Source organism: Phocoena phocoena, chromosome 2, assembly GCF_963924675.1.
Source record: "Phocoena phocoena chromosome 2, mPhoPho1.1, whole genome shotgun sequence".
Taxonomy (NCBI): domain Eukaryota; kingdom Metazoa; phylum Chordata; class Mammalia; order Artiodactyla; family Phocoenidae; genus Phocoena; species Phocoena phocoena.
In genome coordinates, this window is record NC_089220.1 from 155,281,076 (window position 1) to 155,286,975 (window position 5,900).

At 32.2% G+C, this 5,900-nt stretch overlaps 1 non-coding gene across 1 annotated transcript; it reads right to left on the minus strand.

The window, feature by feature from the left end:
* Window positions 1-4,753: 4,753 nt before the first annotated feature.
* Window positions 4,754-4,860, minus strand: LOC136119498 (U6 spliceosomal RNA). Its single transcript, XR_010655495.1, has one exon. It is a non-coding gene; the product is annotated as a U6 spliceosomal RNA (small nuclear RNA).
* Window positions 4,861-5,900: the final 1,040 nt, after the last annotated feature.

A 5,900-nucleotide genomic window follows, 5' to 3' on the forward strand; every position in this document is an offset into this window, starting at 1 on the left:
ATAAAAGAACATTGACCTTAAGCCAATAAATGCAGTTTTCACTTAAGAAAAAAAGTATTTGCCATAAGTATGTCAAATACATATAAAATGGGAAAAGAGAATAGGGAGAAAGTTGAATTATAAATGTTGCTGGCAAAGATATAAAAAGAATATGGGAGAGAAAAAAATGCCACAATGGAAAAATTAAAGTTGGCTTCAGCTGTAGTAAAGAACATAATTGGCCTGGTAGAAAATGAAATCACTAATAAAGATTATAGATATCTAAAAATAAAGAAAAACTGTAATAATAATAATGATAACAATAATAATAGAAGAAAGAAAACAAAACATATAAATAACTGGCAGCCATTGGGAATGAATTAAAACAAATGAAGCTAAACAACCATTCATTAAGACAACACTTTTCATGAGTTTAGCAAAAGTAAACAAAACAAAACAAGAAGAGACACTACCTGAGTTTATGAGTCAGTAGAGTTCACTAACCTGCACCCCCCATACACACACACACAAATTAAGTGACTTAGAATAAACTTGGCAAAGTTTCTGAATTGTAAGTTTAAAGAAAAAATTCACAACTGTTTGAGCAAAGAGTAAAAATAAAGTCATACTGGTTTCAGATCCTATTTAACTCAGAGTGCCCAGAACACAATGCACAATGAGAACAAAGTTTTCAGAGAAAAATATTGTGGCACAAGAATATTCTGACCAAGAACAAAGTAGTTAATATGTGGGGGGTAACAGAATGATTTCTATGCTTAGATCTGCAGGATTCAGTACATAACTGCTCATGGATGCATCCCTTGAAACTTTTACCTAAAAACGCACATCAGTAGGGTAAAGATAAATAATATTTAAAAACCGAAGAATGGGATATTTGAATCTGAAATTACTGTGTTATATATTGATATTAGTTTAAAACATATTTGCTCACCAAACAAAATGCAATGCTCCCATTGAAAGAAATAAGTTAGGTCTCTATATATGCTTATAACATAAGCAATGCCATAAGTGATATAAGTAACAATATAATTCTTATTCCTAGCAGGTATAAATGTTATGATCATGAATATATTACGATCTTTATATAAGCAGATGTAATATTCATCGAATAATTTGGGGACACTTGGCTTCCTGGAAAATAACCTTTAAATTGGATCCTTATCGTACATTTTAAGTTAATATGAACTTAAGGTAAAAAAAGGATTAAAATTTATAAAGTAAATATATTTTTAGAAAAGATAAAAATATAAATGGTAATATTTCTGTTCTTGAAGCAATCACAGAACTTTTAAGCATAAACACAGCAAAATTCACGAAATTAAATATTGAAATGTTCCTCAGGAAGAAACCTATAAAAGTTTACCTTACCAAAATCAATGAACATATGTGGTATAGGTTTCATTAATAAGACAATGTTATGCCATAAATATTTTACCCAATGGCCCTGTACATACCTGCCTAAACATGCAGTCATGCCAGTGTGTCAATAGCATTATAGAAAAAAATGATACAAACAAGTTAACACACATTAAATAATATACAACTTCTGTTTATTATAAACTTCACATATCCCAGCATCATATTAAGAGATTTACTTTAATAATCCAATTTGGAACTTGCAACAAACCTCTTAGGTAAGTGCTATCTATTTTTCTACTGATGAATAAACTGAAACAGAAATAACTTGTAGGAGTTGAAGCAGGATTTGAATCCAGGTCTAACTACAAAATTAAGCGGAGTCCGTTGTATGCTGCTTTCTAAGTATCCTACATGCAATGTAAGGAAAAGTTTTTTTCTGCGTTGTTCTTATCTATAGCCTCTTGGTTTAGCATACTGCCTGCTTATAGTATGCACTCAATAAATAATTGCTGCATGCTGAATGTATTTATATAAGACGCTGTATTAGAAACTGAGAAATATAACACTGAAAACAAATGAATATCTTACCCCAAGAAAGTTCTCATTAGGGTTTGGTAGGGTATAGAAATGAGGGATTTGAACAATACAGAACAGTACAGTGAACAACATAAACTATAAGCCGATTTTTGAAAGTGCATTGCAATGCCCAAAAAGAAAGTGAGATCTCAAAGGAAGAGAGACCATGACAGAAACTAGGTAAGGAGATCCCCCAAACAAACTCTGTTTTCAACATGATTTGGCTATTGAAACATCCATTATGGCTTTCTTGGATGCTTTTTCATACAAAAATGGCTAAAATTAAGTATCTCCCCCTCACCTAAGATATAATGATGTAATAAAAATTTCTGATTAGTTAAGAAAAAAGGTTAGTCTGGATTAATCTATTTTAACTGTAAAATTAATATGTTAAACAAGAAGTTTGGTAGGAAAAATGGTGACACATTCACTTTAAATTAAGGTAACCCAAAAGAATTGATGGCTGGCCTAAGTAATATTCATACAAAGGAAACTAATAGGATCTTGTCCTTCTAATAGGCTAAATACTATAGTATAGTATTTAGCTATAAAAATATATTTAATCCTTGCAGATAAAAACTTAGGAGGTGATCATATAAGAGGCTTCAATGTTATGTCTTAAGGTAAATAATAAGAAATAATAAATAATTGGAGGAAAATGCCATTAAAAAAGAGCAGATTTAACCTACTTTTATAACATTCAGGTTTTTGTTAAACCAGATTTCACTCTCACTCTATAAACTCTTCTCTGTTTTTTTTCCTTTCTATTCCTTTTTCTTATCCCCATTTTATTGAAAAAAAAATCTTTTTTTTTGTTTTTGTTTTTGTTTTTTTGCAGTACGCGGGCCTCTCACTGCTGTGGCCTCTCCCGTTGCGGAGCACAGGCTCCGGAGGCGCAGGCCCAGCAGCCATGGCTCAGGGGCCCAGCCGCTTTGCAGCATGTGGGATGCTCCCGGACTGGGGCACGAACCCGCGCCCCCTGCATCGGCAGGCGCACTCCCAGCCACTGCGCCACCAGGAAAGCCCTTTTGTATGTTTAAGACATAGAATCTGAAATTGTCCATCTAAAAGTCATTAAATGGTGTTGTTTCTACTTAGAGTCTATACATTCAGCTACAAGTTAATAAGTATCTGGCATTTTTGTATTTGTTATTACTTTCTTGGTGTTTTAGTCTCATTTAATTGATTTGTGCATAAGAATCAGATTGGAAAAAAAATTAGGCACACATTGTGATATTTTATCCCAGTCACACAACACCCATATTTGCAACTGTTCTTCTGTTGCCAATCTCTGGCAGTTCATTCCATTGTCTCAGATGCTTGATGTGCTTCCTGGCATTTTAGTATTTTATCAGTGAGTATTAACTTACAGGTGATAGAAGAAAATGGACTCAAGAACTCAGGCTTTCCATTTGGCAGCTATTTTTTATTGGTGCTCATGTCTGAATTGTTGACTATTCCTAAAATCATGACAGAATTTCTGTGAACCTTTTAATGACCTTCGTTAAGAACATTTTTATTTATGCAGTTTGGAAGCCTATAGAAAATGTGGACTTTCAGAAAAACTGGTTCAACACAGAGAATGAGGAAATAGCTGAGAACAAATATTAACCAAGTGAAATAAGTATTAAGAAGGCAAAGTAAGAGCAGAGGCAAATTATGGAATCTGTGCATTTAATTGGATTTAAAATTTCCCTTTGGCAATGCCCAGGGAACCATGAAGACTGGGAAAGGAGAAAATGGGCTGAAAAACATAAATCCTTTATATGAATAGCCATTCTTCAAAGAATTTTCCAAATATTAAATACTTTAGAGTTTGCTTGATGTTTATCACTTACTCTCATCAGAATCTGAAGTCTTATGTATTTAATATGAAAATACATGAATACCCTGTAAAATAAAGATTTAAAGTATAGCCTTCTGGAATGTGGAGCTACTTCTTTTTTCTGCTCTTAAAGAGTTTTTCTCAAACACTATCCACTCAATCACTTTACTCTGCTGACAGCCACTGCCATTGCAGCAGCACACACCAAGCCGAGGATAAGAAGATTTGGCAAGATGCAAACTGCATTCATGATTGTTATTTCAGTAAACAAAATATATTTTTGTCTTACAAAATATTCAGTCCCTAAAACTGATTTCTAATTTGAACGTCTGCTATATTTTCAATAGTGACTTGGAAATATTGCAAAATGATCATAATTTTGATTTTAATAGCTTAGGAACTTCTCTAAAACCAGACAAATAATACATGTCAAGTATTTAATACCAGGTACTAACTAACTAGGCAGCTTTCAATGAATATTAGGCTTCTTTCTCTTTGTCTTCTTCAGTATACAGTATAAAAAATGAAATATTTATTATTTAAAGTTTAATTGTTTGGAACTATTTCATAGAATTACAAAACTTTAAGCAAATAATGGCTTTGGTTTCTTTATCAAGTTCTTATAAAAAAGACAAGGAATTTAAGTGTAGTTTAGAGTTAGAAGTCTAAGAATTTTATTATATGACTAAAATCTTTTTGCCAATAAAAATTTTTTGTTCATCTTTCATTTAATTAAAAAGTTGTCCACTTTGCACCTGAGATTCTCTCTATTATCTGTCTGTCTTTCTATCTATTATTTCTGGCAGTCATAACTTGAAGTTAATGATCTCATGACTACTTTCATACCGAAGTACATATATTCACAACACAGATTTGGTTAAAAAACCAAATTATTCACAGATGTGACTGGTTTTGACAGGTTTTTTTTTTCTATCTAAAAACTTTTGTTGACTAGAGACAGAATTCAACCTTTTAAAAACTTGCCTCATGTTAACAAGTATGAGACACCTGAAGAATGTACATGTCATCCTTGCTCAAGGACCATGTTAATCTTCTCGATATCATTCCAGTTTTAGTATGTGTGCTGCTGAATTGAGCACTGCATTTATTTTTAAAGCCTTAAGGACATAAGGAGTTCTTTCTGTACTGTCTTCTTTTGGGGGGAAGTTGGAGGCAGGTGTGGACAAGCCATAAACACTCCATTTAGTTGTTAAATGTTTAATATTCTACTCCTTAAATGACTTATATCAAATGCAACCGACATTCATCGTTGTGCATTAATTGGCATACATACAGGGCACAGGAAAATGCTATCCCATGCAAAATTTAGATACGTTTCATACAGCATCATCTCCCAATTCCCAACATCAAGCTATAAAACCATATAGTGATATGGTCCCAGATGTCACATGTCCCCTCATATATCTGAATGTATTTGTATACACACAGATTCAAATAACTCTGCACCCTCTTTGTCTTTTAGAGCATTACCAAGTGTTCCAAAATCAGGAAGAAATTCTTGCCTATAATGCTTCTACAACACTGATGTTTGCTTCCATAGGGATATGGAGACATTCTTTTTATCTAAGAAATTTAAAAGTTACTCCTCAGATGTAAGGTAAATAGGTATTAGTATATAATTTGTCATGATTTCACTTTCCATTTCCTGTTCCTTAAAATTCTTACTTAAAAGTCTTTGGCTAGATTTCCCCTATAATTGAGGTTGAAACCTAAGACTCCAGAATAAAAAAATACAAAAAGTGGAACAGTAGGACATTATTCAAGTTTTTGATCAGTGAATTAATGTAATACATACAGTCAGAAGACAGGATCCTGGTCTCATAGAGTAATTACTTTAGCTTGAATTCTTGAATTATCTGTTTATCTATGAAAAAAATATATATATTTACAATATTGCAAACGTACCTTACTTCATGCAAACAAAGTTTAGTCAGTAAAGCTTCAACTTTAAAATGAATGGAAAATTAAAACACAAATCAAATAATTCAACTCTATTCATTTAGATCTGACTATGTCATGAAGAAGAAATAAGTTTTAAAAACTAGTGATTTTACACAGTTTGGTTATTGAGAGCACAAAATAAATTATTCATATCATTTTCAAATACTACTGAATTATG